Source organism: Mirounga leonina, unplaced genomic scaffold, assembly GCF_011800145.1.
Source record: "Mirounga leonina isolate KUSES-001 unplaced genomic scaffold, KU_Mleo_1.0 Mir_165, whole genome shotgun sequence".
Taxonomy (NCBI): Eukaryota; Metazoa; Chordata; class Mammalia; order Carnivora; family Phocidae; genus Mirounga; species Mirounga leonina.
The window spans coordinates 14,217,876-14,241,982 of NW_023270415.1; the positions used below are offsets into that span (position 1 = coordinate 14,217,876).

Here is a 24,107-nt window from a genome sequence, read left to right on the forward strand (position 1 = left end):
TTTAAAACTTATCTCATAATTCTACCGTTTCTATGAAGTCCTCCCTGGTGCTCCAGGTAAAATCACTCACTTCTTTTCCTTGAATTGCATAGCACTTCGCTTTTTCCTCTGTTGGATCACATTTCATCTTCTTAAATTATTTTATTTACCTGTATCTCTCATCTCTAGACAGTAAGCAACCTGAGGAGAAGGATTAAACATTGTTCATCTTTGCAAAACTTGAGAATTCTTAAGAGAGCTCATATTAGGAGCTGAAATGTATTTGCTGAATGTTTGACGGTAATTAACATTTGCAATCCATACAGGGTTTTAGTATAAACTGTTTTATTTTACTCCTAAAATTATGCTCTGAGGAAGGCACTCATATCACTAGTTGGCAGATAAGGAAGGTGATACTCAGAGTTAAACAACTTTTCCTAATCAATAGTTTTCTCATGGTAGAGACAGGGATGGTGGTAAACCTTTAATAATTGGATCTCAAACAAAACAAGTGTGTATTATATTGCATACATTATTACATTATGATATTGTATAATACATTATATATAATGTGTTTAAAGAATGTAACACTCACTTGACTATATATATACACATATGTATGTATATATATGTGTGTACATATATATATATAAAATGTTCTTTATTGTAAATTTTATATAGCCAGTTTAATGCTGACAGTATTTTTTTGTTGAATTTGGTAAATGCTTCATTCTGTAGTTCTGACATGAATGCTGGATGATATTTTTATTTACTTTGAAGAGTAATAGGAAAGTGAAACAAGGAAGTCAGTATTGGAATTTCACTCCATCAGTGATGTGATGTTGGTTCACAACCTCAGAAACCTCTGGGGTGAAAATCAGAACTGGCCCCCATACACGGAAAGGAGGAGAGACTGAAGAAAGAAGCAGGCCACTCCAGACTGGTAGATGGCAGATTTCATAAGCAAGGTAACTTACATATGAAGTTGCTGCAAGTTGAGTAGATCGTTTGCGCCTGCCTACTAGAATCTTAAAAGTTTAAACAGTCCTTCACTGTGTTCACTCATGTATATCATCTCGATGGTCTGAACAGCACACTGCTTTCTCAAGGCTGTGTCCTTGAAATGACTCCCACAGTGGGCAAGATGTACATTCCAGGACAGGGGAAGAAGTAAGGAGGCTTGGATAGTCCTGGTCCAGCTCGAGGGTCAACTGGCAGTCATGTCCTCTCAATGACCTCCTCCTTCAGCAGATTCTTTGCTGAGTTGGGTAATCATTTTCACATGCTGGAAAATTTCCTCAATTTTTTTGTGTGCTATTGACAGGATCATGACATGACACATTTTGGGTTTAATATGTGTTATTAGAAAACATTCTCCATGGCTTTCTGAAGCCTAGGTCATCAACAGAACAGAGTTACACCCTGATTTTTAGCATTTGCCAATTTCTTTGGTGTAAATATTCCACCTTGACCAGTTTGAAGTACACCATTACATAGTATTTCTAGCACACAGATAAAATAGGCATAAATAACCTCAAAAGCGTGGCGAAAGTAAAACACAGTAAAATAGGAAGGGATACGTTTTACATATTTCGTACCTCTGTTTTAATATTATTTACTTGAATTTAAGTTTATATTATTTAATTGTTAATAATGGCTCTATTTAACAACTGGCTCACAAAATCATAAAAATGTAACAGACTCTCTGAGCCAGTATAAGCCTACTCCAACATGCCACCGGGTAAAAAGATCTAGTCTTCTTTCCACTGAAACCAGCTGTCATTTTTTTCCCTTTCATGTTTTTTTTTTTCCTGCTCCCACCAACTGTTGGAAGTTGGAGGTTATGAAGCAGTAAATAGGAGTGGGTGTTGAGAGAAGAATGGCATGTGGAGAATACATTTGCTGAAAAGAATCTACATGCTAATGACTAGGAGTAACTGTGCAGGTCATTAAAAGATTGCACATTAGCTCCTTCTAAAAGTTAAAGGAGCAAGGGAAAGTTTTTATTATCTCATTCACATTTCCTCTAAGCCCCGCTCCAGAGTGAAACACCAGGTTGGGAATAAGAATTGGAGAGAACTCATTTTCAGGCTAGTGTATTTGGGTGAGCTTTGCTTTGCAAAATCTCGGTCTTTCCACTTTCTTCTTTTTCTTGGTCATCTCCCATCATTACTTGTTCTCCATGCTTCTACCCCTAAGCAGATTCGTGCATTTGCCCCAGGTTTTACATTCCTGTTCTTAATTCTGCTAAATGAATTTAGAGAGAAATTGAAAAGCCCAAATGCACATCCATAGAAAAGTGTGCCGAGTCAGTCCTTTCTGAAAAAGCCATTCACCACTGTGTAACGGATTCATCAAGTGACCTAACAACTTTTAAATATATTTTTTGTGAGGATACTTTTCCTTTTGCTCGTTTTCAAATAATGTGTATTCTATGATTGTGTATGTGTAATCTAGAAATAAAAAGGAACACCTGATCATAGGCTTTTAGTAAATTATTTTTAGTCACCACATTTGAAGAAGTCTTGATTACATTTTTTAAAGTCTAAAATTGACTCCACATGCCACAGAACCATCTTCTTATAGTGGCCCCACCGAAGTGTTGAACTTACTAGGTTGGCAGAGATTGTTCCCACAGAGCTTAAGACATTTTCTTGATATCACAAGAGGTGACTTGAAGACACATTCAACAGAATTTTTGTCCCTGGCTATTGTATTACCAGAGGACACTTACTGCTCCTTGCATCACTTTATGGAAAGGTGACAGCCATATGCCTTTTAGGCCTAATAATCAGTGCAACAAAATTCAGAACTTTCACTTTACAGATCTGTAGTAACAGAAAACTTTGGAAGATTTATAGAAAACACACAGCTTTGATCACATTCATAGGCCATATGCTTTTATTTTAAAGAACATCCTCTCAAATTAAAGAAAACTAGTGTTGTTGTTATTGTTTTCCTCACAGTGAAAACCAAGTTAGCTTTCTCTCCATACCACATTCAAGCTATCTTGTCACCACCTGCGACCCAGTAATGCTGAGGTAAAATGTGTTGAGAGGTGTCTGAATGATGATGGTGTCCTTGTGGTAACATGTTTTAAACTTAGTTTTGTGAAATGTAGCACTCATCTGGTCTACGTATTTGGCAGTGGATGCAGAGAGACATTTATTTTACTATGTAGATATATTGATACTTTTGCTTTAACATGTTTTTCATTTTATCAGCTTTCTTTTCTCCTGTGAAATATAATTCTTAACCATTTAGTTTCCATTCCTTTTCTTTCTTTTTTTTTTTTTAAGATTTTATTTATTTATTTGAAAGGGAGAGAGAGAGAGAGCACAAGTAGGCAGAGTGGCAGGCAGATGGAGAGGGAGAAGCAGGCTTCCCGCCGAGCAGGGAACCCGATGCGGGGCTCGATTCCAGGACCTCAGGGTCATGACCTGAGCCGAAGGTAGCTGCTTAACGGACTGAGCCACCCAGGCGCCCCCCCTTTTCTTTTTTTTACTTTTTTTTTTTTTTTTTTTTTTTTTATTGAGAGAGACAGAGAGAGAGCATGAGAGGGGGGAGGGTCAGAGAGAGAAGCAGACCCCCCGCCGAGCAGGGAGCCCGATGCGGGACTCGATCCCGGGACTCCAGGATCATGACCCGAGCCGAAGGCAGTCGCTTAACCAACTGAGCCACCCACGCGTCCTCCATTCCTTTTCTATATTGAAAAACTCTAGTTCATCTTATGAAACTGAGGAAAGTTTAGGGAAATAAAATAATGCCTAATAATGGACTGGAGTTATAACGTGGTTGCTGCTGAAATCCTTAAGATATTCTTTCTGCATTAACAATTTTTTTTTTTTTTTTTACAAATCAAGATCCATTTATAGCTCTCTTGTTATCTTATTATTTAAGTATACATTCAGAGTATTGGATTTGCTTGGGAAATATTCTATTCTTATGGTCTTATTATAGGTTGAATTGTGTCCTCCCCCCGTCCTCATTTTTATTTTGAAGTCTTCTCCTCTGGTAATTTAGAATCTGATCTTATTTGGAAAAAGGGTAATTGCAGATGTAATTAGTTAGATGAGGTCACATTGGAGTAGGGTGGGCCCCTAATCCGTATGACTGGGTCCTTATATAAGGAGGAAACTTGGACACAGATATGCACAGGGGAAGAATGCCATATAACGAGGAGAGCAGAGGTTAAAGTGGTGGTTCTACAAGCCAAAGTTTGCCAGCCAACCACCAGATGCTAGGATAGAAGTGTGGAACAGATTCTCTCTCCTGGCCCTCAGAAGGAAATAACCCTTCCAAAACCTCGATATTAATCTAGCCTCCAGAACTGTGAGACCATGTATTTTCTGTGGTTTAAGCCACTCAGTTAGTGCTACTGTATTATGACAGCCCTAGCCAACTAATACTGATCTTTTATTTTTTTATTTTCTTAGGACACTAATTTACATATTTCTTTGTGTTTATCTCTTTGTGTATGTGCTAATTCTTTTACTGGATTTTAAGTGCACAAAGGGCAAAGACTTTGATTTACTCACAGGATTTTCCATTCTGCCCTACAAAGGGTAAGCACTCAGTAAATATTTGGAGAATAAATTAATGCATGAATGAATAAACTTCATGGAATTTTTTAAATGTGCCATACATTGTTCTAGGTACTTTATATCTATGAAATCATATAGTTCTCACCACCACTCATTTTAGAGATTGAGAAATTAAGGCAAAGAGAGTTTGAGTAACATGCCCAGAACCATACAGCTGGAACCAGGGTTCAGATTCGAGTCTGTACTCTCTTTACTTTGTTCTGTGCTTCCTAGACTTGAAATAATCAACAACATTCAACAAATATTCGAGTCCCTAAGCATGTGTGTGTGAATTATATCTGAGGGCTGAAGGACTGTCAATGCATATGTAAACAAAGATTAACTAATCACAGATGTTGTTAAATGTCATTAAGGAGATGAAAAGTGTACTTCTTAGATGGGGTGGTCAGGATGACTTATCAGAATTTGGAAGCTGAGTCTGAAAGAATGACCAGGAGTTAGTCATACAAAGAGAGGGGAACCATTCTCAGCAGAGGAAACCCAATGGACAGAGTCTCCAGTTTTAAAATTGCATGGTATGTTCCTAGGTGTACAGGAGTCCAGTGTGGCTAGGGTGTGGTAGGAGAGAGTGCATGCTATGACACGGCATTGGCCACATGCTTTGACACCTGACTTTGTTTAAGGAGCAATGTGCGTCCATTGGAGCATTTTATTTTATTTTTTTCAAAGATTTTTTATTTATTTATTTGTCAGAGAGAGAGAGAGAGCACAAGCAGGGGTAGTGGGAGAGGGAGAAGCAGGCTCCCCACTGAGCAAGGAGCCTGACGTGGGACTCGATCCCAGGACCCTGGGATCATGACCCGAGCCGAAGGCAGATGCATAACCAAATGAGCCACCCAGGTGTCTCCATTGAAGCATTTTAAACAGAGTCATGCCATCATCTGACTTACGTTTCAAAATACTCTCACTGCTGAGTAGAGAACAGATTAGAGGGAAACCAGAGGAGATGGGAGACAGGATGCTCTTCTGTTATTCTGAGCAAGAGATAATGCGAGTCAGGCGCATGTCATAACAGAACAGATGGGGAGAGGATGGACTTGAGACGTGATTTAGGAGGTAGGAAGCCCAGGACTTGCTGATCTACACATCTTGTATAACAGAATATAATGGGTGTTTTTTATTGAAAGTGTGAGAACTGGGTGTTGTGGAGCAGGAGTGTTGTCTGGAGGCATAAAAGTTCTGTTTGAGACACTTTGGGATTCTGATACCTAAGGCCAAGTAGCTGTAACGTTTGTGAGCTTGGAACTCAGAGGGTAAGACTGAACCGAATATTCAGAATTGAGGATCATGAGCAATATTGGTATTTAAAGCTCTGGATGAGATCACTCAAGAGAGGGAGCGTAAGGATAAATGAGAAAAGAACCAGAAAGGGGACTCAAAATTGTAAAACTGAGAAAATGGAAGTGAGCAAAGTGCACCAAAATGGAAATATTTATATATACTTGTCTTACTTTATTCTTCATAAAATATCAATTACTATTGATTTTTTTTTTGGACTTTTCCCCAATTTTAATCAAATCATTTTCATTCTGGTCACGTCCATGTCAGTTTTTGTTTGCCTAGTTTATTTGCTTGTTTGTTTTGTTTTGTTTTCCCCTAAGAGGATAATCCTTATCGTAAGATTTTGAAAAATAAATTACTTTTTCCCCCAGAACTTCATTAGTGCTTTCTACTTAAAATAAACAAAAAACTACTTTGTTCATCTTTTTCACCATTCTGTCACAAATTTTACAATGTATATTTTGGGTATCTAGGAAAAAGCTGAACAATTATCCTGATTACATAAGGAAGAATTTCAAATACTTTTTCTTTTTTTTTTTTAAGATTTTATTTATTTATTTGAGAGCGAGAGAATGAGAGAGAACACATGAGAGGGGGGAGGGTCAGAGGGAGAAGCAGACTCCCTGCCGAGCAGGGAGCCCGATGCGGGACTCGATCCCGGGACTCCAGGATCATGACCTGAGCTGAAGGCAGTCGCTTAACCAACTGAGCCACCCAGGCGCCCTCAAATACTTTCAATATAAGAAATTTTGACTTAATATTACTTGAGATTTGGGTATTAGAGACAAAATGCACATTAAGATAAACTTTGCCTAGTTTCTTTGTAACAGTTTGCATGAATGAGCAGAAAAAAGAACAGATCTATATATGTGTATTTTGACTGTTTTCTTAAGCATTTATTTTTTATCAGGTGAAGTATGTTTTGCTTAAAATAGCAGGATTCAATTGTTACTTAGTAACAATGACTTATTAAAGATAAAAACAAAAACCAGAACAGAAAACACAAAATTTGAGGGCTTTAAAAACAAGATGACAAACAAGTAGAAGAATGTCCCTTCCTTTCTCCCAAGGTCCCAGTGTCCAAATGAAACAATAATAGTGCTAGGAAGAAAAAAAAAGGAGCAAAATGACCAGCACAACTGAAGAGTCCATGAAGATAGGAAGCAGAGTATATTTGAGAGAGCAGAGCCTTAATCTAAGGTTGTGTGCTTTGTGCACTGTGTTGAGCTGTGTTTTGCTTGCTGCAAGGGGAGCCCTGACGTGGGGCTGCAGAATTGGGTGCCTTTTAGTTTGGCATTTTTAGAGTTAGCTGCCTAATGTCATTGTGGAGGTGATATGGAATAGGAGAATAAATATATTAATTGTTATGAAAGGAAAGCTGGTTAATGGGTAAGTTAGGACTTTTGGTAGTTTAGACAGCAATGAGAAGATGAAAAAGACAACACAAATGATTATTTTTTAATTGCTTATTTTGATTTTCTTGTAATACTTCTTATGTTACACTTGAAGGTAATTTTAACGTTAAAAGGCGAGATTTTCAAACATCATTTTGGAGGTGTTCTGAATGTCACTTTTAGGGAGACTATTTGGCAAATAGTTGATAACATTCGAGTAGACCTTTCTTAGGTGCATCAAAAACTCATGCTTTTAATCCCCATTAACACTAATTGGTATTAATGTGTACAGATCTTCATGCATTTGCAACAGAATATAACATTAGACTAAAAGATAACACTTTACCAATGATTAGTATTCAAAATGCCAGTTAAATGGTAGTACAAGCAAATGGCACATCGCACAAACTAATTTACATTTTTAATTTGGTACATTTTGCACGCATACTAAAATAAAATAGGACGCAGGCCCTAAATCCCTTTGATAGAACATTTTTATCTTACGGTCTAGGTAGAGAACTAGAGAACAGATATTTTAAGATGGGCATAAACAATTTTTGTGAAAGCATTGCATCTTACTCCATGCCACAGGAAAGATGAAACTTTTGAATGAGTAGATGCCTGTTGTTTTTGCTGCTGGTTAAAGAATCCCCAGTCCCTTGATTTGGAGGAAAAGCATCTATTGAGAAAGAGATTTAAGGGTGAAGGCCAGTGGGCAACAGGGGTCGGAGGTACTGACAAGGGCTCTGATGATCAGAATCAGATGGTCCCTTGTTAAGGGAAGCAGGGCAAGATCATGGCAGTGTTAATGATCTTGTTCTTTTTTTTTTTTCTAGGTTTTTTTGTTTTGTTTTGTTTTTCCTTCTCTGCATAGAGGACCATTCTTTTTTTGTTGTTATTTATTTATTTGAGAGAGAGAATGAGATAGAGAGCATGAGAGGAGGGAGGTTCAGAGAGAGAAGCAGACTCCCTGCCGAGCAGGGGGCCCGATGCGGGACTCGATCCTGGGACTCGATCCTGGGACTCCAGGATCATGACTTGAGCCGAAGGCAGTCGCTTAACCAACTGAGCCACCCAGGCACCCAGGACCATTCTTTAGAATGGTTTTCCTGATTAATTGTATTTCAGAATTATAAAGTAGAATTAAGTGTTGAGTTTCTTCTCTCCACCCCCTTCACGGGTACTTGCATTATGAATGCTTTCCTACGGATACCCAGTTTCTTTATTAACAAGGGGTATTGGAATAGGATTTTAGCTAGCAGATTCTCGTAAGAGATATGAGGTCGACGGATGTGATGATAAGTCATAAATCTATTTCTGATGGTTTCTCTCAATTCCAGTAATTAGAGACATGGCTGTACTTTGCTATTGATTAATATGTAGTATAAGAAGTGCTTGCATGTGGGAAGCCCTAGGTGATAGAAGTTGATTGGTTAAATCGGTTAATTAAGGTACAAAGAAGAATGCTCTATACTCAGGTTATGTTTCCTGTACTGGTAACTAGCTGTAACTGATCATAATTAAGATAACAGGAAATAGAAAATTCTCATTAATGGCAACTCTTTATCAATTTGTATTTAAAATATAAATTCTTGATGTGGGAGCTCTTGCAAGTGATAGTTTATGAAAGGTAATGTATCTTAGATTTGTGGGGTGCTCAAGAAATTATCTAGAACTGTCTTTAGCACCATGGCAGGACTATGCATGACTCTTCAACGCTGAAGGCTCTCCTGTTGATTCTTAAAAATCTCTGAGAATGGAAATTTTTACTGTTAGCAAAGTCATCCTTATGTTTTTTGTTTCTTAAAGATTTTATTTATTTATTTATTTTTGACAGACAGAGAGTACAAGCAGGGGAATCGGCAGGCAGAGAGGGAGAAGCAGGCTCCCCGCTGAGCAGGGAGTCCGAAATGGGACTTGATCCCAGGACCCTGAGATCATGACCCGAGCTGAAGGCAGACGCTTGACCGACTGAGCCACCCAGGCGCCCCTATGTTTAAGTTGAATTTCTTGCACTTTGATTTCTAGCTTCTCTTCTATGCACGTGCCTTTTATGTGGATGAAGAACAGTGGATGGAGGCAGTGAGGTACTGGAGTTGGCTTGTACCAGCTGGGGAGAGTTCACTGTTGCATTTCTAGAAATTCTGCAAGCAGGTTGTTAAACCCAGACTTTATTAAAAATTAATTGAGTGCATTTTAATTAAATTAAATAAAAAACTCTACCCTTCCTGATTATTTTACTGCATCGTACCATTATCTGTGCTGTCCATTTTGTCTGTATGGTAGACATTCTATAGAGCAGTGTGCTATTGAGCTTCTCTTTCTAACTCTGCATCTAGTGAGATCATGTTGGTAGCTAAAAATCTATTATGGTGGAAGTATTTACATCAAGAAAATACACAAGCACCACAACTCAGGACCTCCCACCACTCCTCAGAGGCAGATATTAAACATTTACCAGCATGCTACCGGGCAGGGGCTTTCCTTGGAAGAAAGCCAATTTTCTTGTACAAGGAGGGACTGATTTATAAGCCCTTGATGTAACTAATTAATGCATGAATAGAAAGTATATTTCCTAACCTAAATGTTTTATTTATTGCTTTGAGTGCATCTGTAAAATTGTTTAAACCTAATGGAGGAGTTTTTATTTTCAGAAGTTCCAATATTAATTCCTTTTATATAATAGCTTTCAGACTTCCCTGTACATTGTAGTTGATAACTGATTTGTGACTACATGATCCAGAATTGATAATGGTTCCTAAATTTCATTTCTAGGTGACTGACTACTCTCTGGAATCCCTCACTATGAGGGAAAGCCATTTCTGCCTAATGCCTGTTGTAATCGTCTCCCATGAGTGATGGAGGACTTACTCTAATGCCCAGCTTGGTCACCTGTCTATGTTATTGGTTCTAATTAGCTCCTTCCACAGGGACGTCAACTAATCAATGGCAAAAAGATCAAAATACCTTCTTGATCACATCTGGTTCTTCCTGGCTTGGGATGGGCTTCAGTTTTTTCTGTTCTCCCCACACTGAAATCCTCAATAGTCATTCTCGAAGGAGGCTGTTGGAAGGTGGTTTATTTGAGAACACACTAAAAGAGATTATTTATTTTTTATTTTATTTTTTTACTAAAAGATATTTTGAAAAAAGTAAGAACTGTCACAAATTGGAACAAAATCCTATTGCACCTCGGTTGCCTTATTTCATTCTTTTAACAACTCCATAGGTAGATAATTAAAAATTCCCATTTCCAGATGAGCAAACTGAAACACGGAGAAATTAAGGAGTATATGAAATTGTTAAGATGTGGCTTAAACCATCAGAAATGCAGAAATATGGGTAACAAAATTCTATGTGTGTTAACTTATGACTGGATTAAGAGAGTCGTTTTTTTCTGGGCTCAGGCCAAACCTGCTGGAAAGACTAATTACTTAAGCAATTTCTTTACATAAAATGTAATTTTTAAAATGTGATCCAGGTGATTTAAGTAATAAAAGACACTGTAACTCTTTGAACCAGCTTTTATTTTCCTTCTGCTTCTGTTAGTAGAAGGTAGCTTCCTCATGATTGATAGCTATATTTGGAGTCCCTCAGGAGGCACCCCATTTTATCCTAAAACAAAAGAATGAAATGCAAGTGTTCTGCAGACCAGATATTCCACAAGTTTTGCATGCTCTATTTTCTTCAACAGATAAACCACTTCTGAAACGCTTTCACTGTCCAGATATAACTTTCTAATACCATCGGGACATCTACTCACAAATATCCTTTCTCTCCATGAGAGTTTAAGACTTTCTCTCTGATGGGAAACTTCTTCTTGGCCTTGGAGTGTATACGGTCAAAGATCTGAATGTTACAGCCACAGCATTGACTGAGAGTCTTAAATGCAGGGCCAATTAGAGAATCATTAGATGAAGCCTCTGAACAATTAGGAAGCCTGCGAAGATCCTCTAACCGTCTTTTCATCCAAACAGAGAGCTGTGGATGGAAATATAGATGCAGTCGTCCTCAGGGATCTGCCCTTCATACGCATGGTTCTGTTGAAGCATTTCACAAGTAGGCGACGTAACGTTTTGTAACATTTCACAGACTACATCATGCAGAGGAGCACTGAGCATCTATTACTGATATGTTTGTTTGACTAGTCCTAAAGGATCTGTATACCTACTTTTAAACTCCCTTCTCCACTGATTATGTTTTTATTGGAGGGCAGAGGTTTTGGGGAGTTTAAGATATAAATAGTAGCTTGATTTTCTCTTAAGACAATACAAAGTACAGGATATCGATTTTCTTCATGTATTTTTCGATGACAAACCCACTTGATAGCTGAAAAATATATGCATGGAGTCTAATTCAAGATGCTTTATTTTTGTCCCATTATATTGAGGAAATAATATGATTCTCGTATTTTAGAGGACCATATCAAAACTGATGAGATAATTATTTTTAAACATATTTTCAGACATCTGAACTTTATTATATTTTTAGTCATTCTAAAATTCGATTTGATTTTGAAATGTTGATTAATGGCCATTCTACCAAGGAAAGGTGTAAAATGCCCTTCGGGAACGGTAGTTAAAGCTCTTTTACAAAAAGAAATACAATTCTTTGGTCACTCTGTATTTTGCATTATATTTAATTAAGAGGTAATCTGAAATTTAGATTTGGGTCAAGCAACACCTGCAATGCCCATGTGCTTTCCATGACTCAAAGCAAAAGGAAAAGCAATGGAGAACCCTTATGCCACAGGCATCAGAATTATGCTAATGGATGGTTAGCTGCTATGTAGCCATGATTTTCTCCAAGGTGCTCTGGAGCGCTGGAGGTTGACCTCATAGGGGCAATCACAATTAGTAGGATTAGCTCTGTAAGAACAACATTTAACGTGATATAACTTACCCCAAGATAGCAGCAGAGTCAGGGTGACATTAGAAACAGATTGTCCAGGGCACCTGGGTGGCTCAGTTGGTTAGGCGACTGCCTTCGGCTCAGGTCATGATCCTGGAGTCCCTGGATCGAGTCCTGTATCGGGCTCCCTGCTCGGCAGGGAGTCTGCTTCTCCCTCTGACCCTCCCAACCCTCCCCCCTCTCATGCTCTCTCTCTCTCAGTCTCTCTCTCAAATAAATAAATAAAATCAAAAAAAAAAAAAAAGAAAGAAACAGATTGTCCAGATTGAACTAAATGTGAGTTAACTGATAGTGCAGTAAGTCATGGCAAATTTTATCAGCTTTATCTATGTAAGCCTAAGGAATAAAATCATTGAACATTTCTGAGCGTTTCTGATAATCAGACTTATTTTCTTCTATTACGTTCATGTATAGGGGAAATGGTGCTTTTGGTGGGACTAAACTACATATTCGTGTATAAAGTCCATCATATGCAATGAGAACAATTTGCAAGAAAGTCCTGGAGATAAAGATCTTAACAGTAATTAACCAAAGACAAAAGATGAATGAGCATCGAATATTGGAATGCATAAATATAAACATGATACGTAGCCATCCACTCTTGTCGGCATTTATCAGATATATTTAAAGAAAAGAATGTGATAGTTTCATGTTTTCATAGTGAAGTATTTCGAGAAATGTACAGTCAATTTTAAAGGGAATTGCTAATTTGGAAACCGTTCAGAAGGAAAAATGAAGGAATTCAGATTATTTAGCTTAATGGTGGATTGTTGGTATAATAGGATGCTGTCTCAGAACTTTGAAAGGAAAATATCCAACCTCCCGCCCCCCCCCCCCCCACCGCCGTTTTCTTCATCCCTGGAATCATTGTCCTAGTGTGCATATTCTGACCCACCCTAGTTACTGAGCCAGTGTTGACAGAGTCAGAGTAGTACATATGTCATCTTCAGCTCTTCAGTGGGTTGCCAGGAAGACTTTAACTCATATACTTCAACATCTATTTTTCTTAGAAGCAGAAAGAATGAAAGACAACGATATAGCAAGGTGACTTATCAGCCAAAGGCACCTCGCGTTGCTCCTTACCCACTTGGTTCCTGAGCTTTCTTGGTGGTTCCTAAGTCGGACAACTGATCCCACACTGTATTATTGGCCTGGGCCCTATCGATGTAATAAGATGCAATAACTTAGCACGTATTTAGTTACATCCTTTGCCTGTGCTTCCTGCATCAGTCTCTGACCACCATGAAAGATGCAGATTTGGAAGTTTATGTACCAACTGTCATTACAGACCAGCCTCACTCTGCAAATCCCAGCTGCAGCTTGATCTGTTCTGCTGTCCATTGTGGTGATAAAATTACAACACAACGATGCCTGTACCCCTGCTCCTGTGACCACCATCTGCTGGTGTCACCCCATGAATTCTCTCCTCAGTTGTGTTTTTGTGGATGTGACACTCTTATGGAGATTTTCAGAGGCCACCTGGAACAGTGTTTTATGATCTGGCCTTTTCCACACATACGGCTGAGAGAGGAGCCATGTGACATTTTCCAGCACGGTCACTTCCTTGGCGAAAGGGAAAAGTGACATCAGAAACTTGTACCTTATGGCAGCACATGACAGGTAAAAACAGATGCATGAAAGGTACCATTACAGAAAACGAGTTTGATGTTACTTTAGGTGTGTAAGTGATCAATTCTTAACTGTCTACTTCTCAAATCAATGTTTGAAATAACTACCTGGACTTGGAGAGTAAATGCACGTTTCTTTCTACTACTCCATTTGCTATAGATGTTTGTGTGTGTGTGTGTGTGTATAAATCTACATCAGTGACTGTAATTACTCTCTTCTGCAAAATGGTGGGCATGATCAAATTCTATAAATGCTTTTGTCTGAACAACATGTGTTGTGAAGCTGTGGAAGGAGGTTTTGAAAAATATCTCTACGAGGATTTGAAGAATAGAGTAGATCGGGGCTACTTGTATCTAAAAAGATAGACACAGCTTATATTACTTCCCTCAGTGTGAGAACCACAAGGGCCGATATCCAAAGGCAGGAGAAGATGGATGTCCCAACACAAGAGAGCAAATTCTCCCGTCTGCCCTTTTGCTTTATTTGGCCCTTAACAGACTTGCTGATGCCCACCAGCATTCCTGAGGGTGATTTACTTTACTGATTCAAATGCTAATCTTTTCCCAAAGAAAGGCACAAGTAGAAATAATGTGGATTTTCCCCCTAGTTTTGTTGAGAAATAATTGATACACATCACTCTATAAGTTTAAGGTATACAACATGATGGTTTGAGTCATATATATTGTGAAATGGTTATCACAGTAGGTTCAGCTAACATCCATCCTATCATATAGATACAATAAAAAGAGAAAAAAGAAAAAAATTTCCTTGTGATTAGAACTCTTAGGATATACTCTCTTAACAACTTTCTTAGATCAGATAGCAGGGTTAGCTAAAGTCATCATGTTGTACCTTGCATCTCTAGTACTTACTTATAACTGGAAATTTGTACCTTTTGGCCCACTTCCTCCAATCCCTGCTCTGGCCATCCCTCCTCTCCCCCTCCCCCACCCCCCCAGTAACTGATTTCTTTTTCCAGGAGATTTTTTTTTTAAAGATTCCACATGTAAGTGAGATCATACAATATTCTATGTCTGACTTATCTTACTTAGCATAATGCCTTCAAGGTCTATCCATGTTGTTGCAAATGGTAGAATTTCCTCATTTTTTATGGAATAATATTCATATATATATATCACAACTTCTTTATCCATTCATCCACCAGTGAACATTTAGGTTGTTTCCATGCCTTAGTTATTGTGAATATGCTGCTATGAACATGGGGGTGCAGATATCTTTTCCAGTTAGTGTTTTCATTTCCTTTGGATATATTCCCAGAAGTGGAATTGCTGGATGACATGATAATCTTTTTTTAACTTTTGAGGATCCTCCATACTGTTTTCTATAGTGGCTGTACCAATTTACAATCCCTCCAACAGTGCACAAGGGTTCCCTTTTCTTCATATCTATGCCAGCATTTGTTATCTCTTATATTTTTGATGATGGCCATTCTAACAGGTGTGAGATGCTATTTCATTGTGATTTTAATTTGCATTTCCCTAATGACTAGTGATGTTGAGCATCTTTTCATGTACTTTGGCCTCTTTCCTATATCGTCTTTGGAGAAATGTGTATTCAAGTCCTTTGTCCATTTTTAGTTGGATTATTTGGGTTTTTTGTTTGTTTTTTGAGGGTTTTTTTCCATTGGGTTATATGTATACAACTTTATATATTTTGGATATTAATCCCTTATCAGCTATATGATTTACAGATTTTTTTTTCACATTCCATTGGTTGTCTTTTCACTTTGCTAATTTTCTTTTTTGGTGTTTTAGAAGCTTTTTAGTTTGATCACTCCCATTTATTTTTTATTTTGTTGCATGTGCTTTAGGTGTCCTATTTCCAAAATCATTACCAAGACTCATATCAAGGAACTTTATTTCTGTGTTTTCTTCTAGGAGTTTCATGGTTTCAGGTCTTATATTTAGGTCTTTAATCCATTTCCAGTTAATTTTTGTGAGTGGCATAAGATAGGGTCTAGTTTCATTTTTTTATATGTGAATATCCAATTATTGAAGAGGCTCTCTTTACTCCATTGAGTATTTTGGCTCTCTTGTCAAATTTAGTTGACCTTATATGCTTGGGTTTATGTCTATGCTCTTGATTCTGTCCCATTGACCTGATTGTTTTCATGCCAGTATCATACTGTTTTGATGACTGTAGCTTTATAGTATAGCATGAAATCAGAAAGTGATGCCTCTGGCTTTGTTTTTCTTTCTTAGGATTTCTTTGGGTATTCAGGGTCTTTTGTAGTTCCATATAAATTTTAGGAGTGTTTTTTTCTACTTCTGTAAAAAATGCTATTGGAATCTTCATAGGGATTACATAGAAACTATAGATGACTTTTGGTAGTAGTAACATTGTAACAATATCAATTCTTTCAATCCATGAACACAGGATACCTTTCCATCTAATTGTGTCTTTTTCATTTTCTTTCATCAATTTTTTTTTTCAGAATACAGATTTTTAACCTCCTTCATTAAATTTATTCTCAAGTATTTTCTTGTTTTTGATGCTATTGTAAATGGGATTGATTTCTTTATTTCTTTTTCCGACAGTTTATTGTTAGTGTATAAAAATACTACTGATTTTTATATGTTAATTTTTTATCTTGCAACTTTACTGAATTCATTGATTAGATCTAATAGTTTTTTCATTGAGTCTTTGGGATTTTCTCTATGTAAAATCATACCAACTGCAAATAGAGATAATTTTACTTCGCCCTTTTCAATTCTTATATCTTATTTCTTTTTCTTGCTTGTTTGCTCTAGCTAGGACTTCCAGTACTATGTTGAATAGGAGTGGTGAGAATGGGCAGCCTTTTCTTGTTCCTGATCTGAAATGGAAAGCTTTCAACTTTTTACCATTGAGTATGATGTTAGTTGTGGGCTTGTCATGTATGGGCTTTATTATATTAAGATATATTCCTTCTTTGACTAATTTTTTAAGAGTTTTTTTTAAAGATTTTATTTATTTATTTGAGAGAGAGAGTGAAAGAGAGAGAGAGCACAAGAGGGGGGAGAGGAGAGGGAGAAGCAGACTCCCCGCTGAGCAGGGAGCCCGATGCGGAACTCGATCCCAGGACTCCAGGATCACGACCTGAGCCGAAGGCAGTCGCTTAACCAACTGAGCCACCCAGGTGCCCAATTTTTTAAGAGTTTTTATCATAAATGAATGTTGAATTTTGTCAAATGCTTTTTCTGCATCTATTGAAATGATCGTTGGATTCTTTCCCTTTATTCTATTAATGTAATTTATCACATTGATTGATTTGCATGTTTTGAAACATCCTTGCATCTCAGGGATAAATCCTATTTGATCGTGGTGAATGATCCTTTTAATGTGCTGTTAAATTTGTTTGCTAGTATTTTACTGAGAACTTTTGCATCTGTATTCATCACGGGTATTAGCCTGTAGAGAAACGATGTTTCATCAATTATTCGGGCATCCCTTAGCCCCGTCAGGATGACACATAAAAATTAACATCATGCAGCCATTACTGAGGCAGAAAGATAAAACAAGAATCTTTGGGGCGCCTGGGTGGCTCAGTTGTTAAGCATCTGCCTTCTGCTCAGGTCATGATCCCAGGGTCCTGGGATCGAGCCCCACATTGGGCTCCCTGCTCGGCGGGAAGCCTGCTTCTCCCTCTCCCACTCCCCCTGCTTGTGTTCCCTCTCTCACTGTCTCTCTCTGTCAAATAAATAAATAAAATCTTAAAAAAACAAAACAAAACAAGAATCTTTCAGTAAATGTTTATAGGCATTTTATAGGTACATTCCACTTGCAAAAGCAAACATTTTTGACATTTGTTTATTTTTAAAATTGTGAATTTTAATTTGTGATTTCACTTAAATATGATATAAAGCATATTTCACATTTTAATGATGTCGTTGAATCAGTTCCCTTCTTTTTTTATTAACACTTGAATTTTACACTCTAAATTAGAGTCTCTGGGAAGCTGTACATTGGTGAAACTTCTTTGGTTGCATTTTTTTCAGTACACATTTGCAGTATGTGGCATCAAAACTATAATTAGGTGGCTTTAGATTTGGAGGCACAAGGAAATTTGAAACAATTCCAAGCTTTTAATATTGCATACTGCCTTCCCAATCAGTTTGGCTTAAGATTTTAAGTATCAGAAAGTCTGTGGATTCAGATATGCAGTGTAATTCTTGCATTATCATGTATGACCACAGTGAAAATTAACAGCACCCTGGGGACATATTTCTTAGGATATTCCGTGCCCCACAAAACTGATTTTAATTGAGTTCTCCTTTACTTCAAAAGGAGCTCATTCTTTGTTTCCCTCTCTCCTCCCTCTCTTCTTTCTTCATCTGTTCTTCTTTCTCTTTGTCCTTTCTTCTGCCTTTCCTATCTTACATTTGTTTTCTACCTTCTATTAACTTTGTGTAGAAAAAAGGGAGTTTGAAAGGTTAATAATATATTTTACAATGTTACGTGTTATTCCTGAGTGCCAATTTACTTTTAGACATTGTTATTCCCATTTGATATACTTGTAGCACTTAAAATTAACTCATTTCTACCAACAAGATTCTTTGTGAGGCTTTTTAGAGCCTCATCTATGAAATCACAACAGCAAATATGATTAGGTAGATCTGAACCAAATTTCAGAAGCCATTACATTCATTCATTCTCCCAAGCATCTATTGATTTATTCATGACTTTATTCAGGTATAATTACTGAGGGCTACCCATGTGCTCTGCACAGTGCCAGACACTGGCTGAATAGGGCACACATAGCTTTCCCCTCATGGAGTGGGGTGTATAATGATAAAACATAGTTTAGTTACAGTAATTGTCTGAAGCACAGAGGATTATAACATGAGTAATTGGTATATGTCTGTTTTTGGCTAATGTTTGTAGTAAGATTGGGGTTATTATTAACATGACCTAAGAAAATGTTTGAAATAATTTTTAGTTACTGTTTTCCATAATGTGTGACTGTCTATGAAAAGAATTAAAAATCAGGGGGGGGGCCTGGTGGCTTTTCAGAAGAGCATGCTAGTCTTGATCTTGGGGTTGTACGTTCGAGCCCCATGTTGGGTGTAGAGATTACTTAAATAAATAAAACTTTATTAAAAAAAATCATCCTTATCCTGAAGAGTTTATAGTCTTGTGACTGGAGACAAGTAAATAGATAATGTCAATGTAATGTGCTATGATACAGAACTAAACTCTGGGTCTGTGAGTAGGCATCCAACTGAGGTTAAGAGCAGGGCACTCAGGGAGGCTTTGGAAGGAAGTCATGCTGGAACAAGGTGTGGAGAATGGTGGCTCAGTGTCAACTAATTTAGATAAGATTAACTCATTGTATATGGTGATGAGGAAATAATTTATGCACAGTTATTATGGACAAAGTAGAAGGTCAAGCCACATGGAACACTAGCAATAGCTAAAAGAAAGAGAAATATCAATGAGCAATAGAGTTTTCTAGTGCAAAAACAATCTACCGTATCTCCTCCACTAGAGGGAATAATAGGTGTGAACATTAAAAAAAAATGCTGTTGCACCAATATGCTCCTTCACACCATATGCTAAAACGTCCTGAGGGGAGTCTTAGTGCCTCTTGGCTCCTTGGAGGGGAGTGATAAGGGAATCCCAATCAAGGGGCCCTGGACTCCACTCTTGATCTTATTCTGTAGGACATAAAGGCTATGAACATTTTCAGCAGAGCAGTTAAGATTCTGTGTGTGTTTTTTTAAGGATTTTATTTATTTATTTGACTGAGAGAGAGAGAGAGAGACAGCGAGAGAGGGAACACAAGCCGGGGGAGTGGGAGAGGGAGAAGCAGACTCCCTGCTGAGCAGGGAGCCCAATGCGGGACTCGATCCCATCACCTGAGCCGAAGGCAGACACTTAAACGACTAAGCCACGCAGGTGCCAAGGATTCTGTGCTTTATAAAATACTGAAATCTAACTAAGAATTAATTTGGGAAAGTGGTTCTACTACTGAAAAGACTCTTAAAGCCACTGGTTTAGAAAGTGTTAAGTGGTTGATATATTAAGTCTAGATTATTTATTTTTATTTATTAAAATTTAAAAAACTTCCTTATTAAAATTCTTACTAGGAAGTTTCAAGATTTAAAAAATTAAGATTTTTCTCTTCACGTGCATACCTTCTCATTAAATGATGGCAAGTTCATTTAGAAATATACACACATATGAAATAAAAATGATTATTTTAAATACATATTATCAAAACTTCAGACATGTTCAAAGGGGAGCATAGCATGGAAGAGTTAATCTACACAGTGTGACTTTTAGGGAACTCTTGAGAATTGTAATACATATTTCATTGAAGAAATGAAGTAGGCTGCATCCATCACTGCCATTGTACAATAATTATATTTAAAGCAAACATTTTTACTACATCGTATTATTTTCAAAAGTATAGTAACTGTGTTTTCTGAGTTATTACAGATAATAAATAGAACTTTCTTTTTGTGTTCCACAATTGAAATTTTGGCTTGTGTAGATTATTCACAATTGTAGCAATAGAGCAAATGAATCAATTTGATTTTCTTGCACAGCATTTTTCCTTACATGGAATCCATTTGTTTACTTTTTAATAGATTACTAAATCAGTGAGCTCTGGTGAAATTTCAATGGAATTTCAGTGTTTTTAGGTCAAATATTGGCAGATTCTTATATTTTCCCCTATTTGTCACATATCTATTGGCAGATAGTATGCTACCTTAACATGAGTATATTTTATATTTGAAAATGGCTGTCTCTAAATTATTGGTTTGTGCCAGTGTTCCAGATTGTTGCCACTTTTTAGTTTATTTTTTATTGTTTGTATGTATTTCCCCCTATTGTAGGGATGGAAGGTTTCTGTTCCACTTGTTTTTTCATTCCCCACAGTGCCTGTACCCTGATTTACACATAGGAGGTGCTCAATCGATGTCTGTTGAATTCTGGATAAATGAGTTACTGTTTGCTGTAACATCAGGATGCTTTTGGTTACACAAAACAAAACACGTAGGTAAAAGTTACTTAAAACAGTGCTATGCAAAGTGTGATCCATAGACTGGTATCAGGACACAAACTTCACTTCTGATCTGTAAGGAGCTAAGTGATTAAGTATTTAGAAATTTGAATTTATCGTGACGTTCAAGTGTCTGACCATTATCCTAAGAATTTGTTTTTATTTCACAACAGTTTTTGTCTGCAACTGATTGAAAAAAACAAACAAACAGTTCCTGTATTACAGAGTATTTGAGAAGCACACATTTAGACACAAGTGTTTCTTAATAGATCTCACATAACAAGAAATCAAAAGGGAAATAGTTGCTGGGGTTGGCTTCCCAGTTCAGCAAGGTTAGGGCTCAAGATTGGTGTTTCTGGGAATCCCTTTCTTCTACCCTGGTTATGATATTCCTTCAGTGGTTCCAAGTCTCATGTTTTCCTACGAAAATACTCATCTCAGATGAGAAAGGGATAGATGAAAAAAAGCCTTTCCTCTATTGTAACTCTCTTTTCATCTAGAAAGAGAATCTTTTCCAGATTTCTCCCCATGTTTACTTGACTAGATTTGGGTCACCTGCCCCTCCCTCAGTCAATCCCTGCAGAACTCTCAAGGCCCAGTCCAGCATGACCCATCCTCTAAGGAGGCCACCTCCCTGCATGAACTGAGCCGGGGTTCTATCAGCAAGAAGGACTGAGCAATGGCTGTTCTGCACATTTCTCTAAAGACCTAACATTATCAGAAATTGACACAACCAGTGAGAATGTTTTAGTAAGTGCGGAGGTATAGTAATAACTCCAGTTGATTGAATGCCTATCATGCTAGGTATTTTATGTGATTCTTCGTATTTTGTACAACTGCCCTGTACATGGCCAGTGTTACTCTATTTTACAGATAGGGAAAATGAAACAGAGAGAGGTTAACCATCTTGCCCAAGGTCACATCCCTGGGAGGTAAAGCAGAGCTGGGAATCCAGCCCTGTATCATGAAAGTCTCCACCCAGGTTCTGTGCTACAGAGCCTAGTTTCGTTTGGTGCCATTGGGTGACCAGACAGTGTACATGGTATCAGAAACCTGGGAAGGGCTGACCCAGGAGACTGACTTGAGTGATGCCCTCTTTTATTCATTCATTCATTCATTCATTCATTCATTCATTCATTTATAAATAGGATTTTATTTAGTTATTTGAGAGAGTGAAGAAGAGAGAGCACAGAAGCAGGGGCAGGGGCAGAGGGAGAGGGAGAAGCAGGCTCCCTGCTGAGCAGGGAGCCCAACGTGGAACTCGATCCCAGGACCCTGGGATCATGACCTGAGCCGGAGGTAGACGCTTAACCGACTGAGCCACCCAGGCGCCCCAAGTGATGCCGTCTTTTAAATAGCTAGTGTGAACTATCTTAACGTTTCCGAGGGCTCTCTGGCACATGGGTCTATACTTTCTTACCTTCAGAGAGGAGTCGCTCTGCTGCTGTCTGAAAAGCACCCTCCCCCATACAACATCTGTCACTGTTAATTGCTGCCCCAAGGGTCAAAGGCCCCCTCTCTTGTCACAGGGTTGGACCTAATATGTAGATAGATGTATTCTCTGTAATTCTGCCATCTAGAAGACCATTGCTCAGTAAAACTCTTGAGCATGGTGGATAAGGATAGCTTGAAACTTTACTACAGCGGCACGGTAGCTTACTTGGGCTTTCATGGGCTTTCAGGAACCATCTGGAACTCAAAAGGATGCCAGACAACCAACTTTCAAACACTTCTTTACAACAGAGCCTCTTTGGTAAGCTGAAAATTGCTCAGTTTATGGGGTTTTCTCTCAATCCTATAGTTTTTCACATATTCCAATTCCCTAGAAAATTGCATTTGAAATAAGTTAGATGATATATCTCTGGAGCAGTCCATTTTTTTTTTTTCATTCTACTGCAGATCTGCGCATCTGATCCTAATTATCTTGGACCATATTCCTTTCTGCAGGTGATACTCTGTTCTAGTTAATGCATGCCGCATAGCAAAGTTTATAGGGCTGTGAAAATAAGCTTTGGAACATTCGTGTTTAATGCCCAAATATGTGGATTTTATTACCACTGAAGATTTTAGCATTTATCAAGCTATGTGTGTCCACCTTGAGGTATGTTTTTCCTATCACAGCCATTTGTTGTCAATTATACTCAATTGTAAGTTAGTTCAGGTCAAGAACTTTGACGTGTGGCATTTGATGATGCTCATTAATGTTGCTGACACTGCCTTTGGATGGAAAACTCTAACATGTACATAATGTATAGTTAAATATTCTCATCAGCTTCACCATTTCATGAGAAGTTATAAAAAACAACACTTGGGGTAAAATAAGTCCATCTATCTTCTAAAAATTTCCATGTAGTTTAGGTTAAGTAAAATAAAAGTAATAATTTATGTTGACGTACAACTAATGAAAAATATTTAATGAATTAATTTATTTTAGCTCATCTGGAGGTCTTCATGTTTTTTCCATTGTTTGGTAACTCAAATATCAAATGTTGACCTTGGAAACATGTTGCAATATTGATATTGGTATTTGCCATAGTGAGGGTGGCTATGTTGAAATTTGGGGTGTCTTGTGAAATAATTTACTATTCTTCTGAAAAGATTGAAGTTGGTAGTAAAAACATAACTGATATTTTTTGGATGTCATAAGAACATACATATTCCTCACATATTCCTATTGTTGAACATAAAACATATTTAGAGTATCCTGTCTCCAAAAAAAATGTCAAAGTATTTACAAGGCTGCTTTAATTTTACTTAAAAACAATACAGAGAGTCATAGATTGAAATTATAAATCAGAGTGGATCTATTTCTATCTGGATTGGAATGTAGCATAAATAAGATTTACTGTGACCTAAACTTGCAACAGAATAGTTCATGACAGCAAGATAGGGCCACAGATGAATTTGTTTTTTTTTTTATTGCAATAAACTCTATGACTTGTCTGTTCTTACTATTGTCTTTATACCTGAGATTTGTGGCAGGCCCAGAAATTGGGAATTTTAGAAAGAAAGCTCTACATGGGACTGACTCAGGGAGAAAATTGAGTGTAGCTTGGTTTTATTGTCTGTGATGAAGTATCAGGGTGTGCCTAAAAGCCAAAGTATATAAATAAACTCCAGTTCTGGACTGGTAGTTTTAGAAGGTTGGCAGGGTAATATGAGCTAAGAATTTCAATTATCCTTAATCAAGCCAGTAACATACTACTTTCTTAATGCTATATTTTCCATGTAATGAAGAGTATCAAGAGCTATATTTTAATTCTTTTAGGATACTAAGGATTCCATTGGTGTGATAGCATG

At 37.5% G+C, this 24,107-nt stretch overlaps 1 protein-coding gene across 1 annotated transcript in view; it reads left to right on the forward strand.

The window, feature by feature from the left end:
- Positions 1–24,107, forward strand: part of NKAIN3 (sodium/potassium transporting ATPase interacting 3) — a 626,030-nt gene that overhangs the window by 1,784 nt on the left and 600,139 nt on the right. The gene's annotated exons all lie outside the window — the stretch shown is intronic.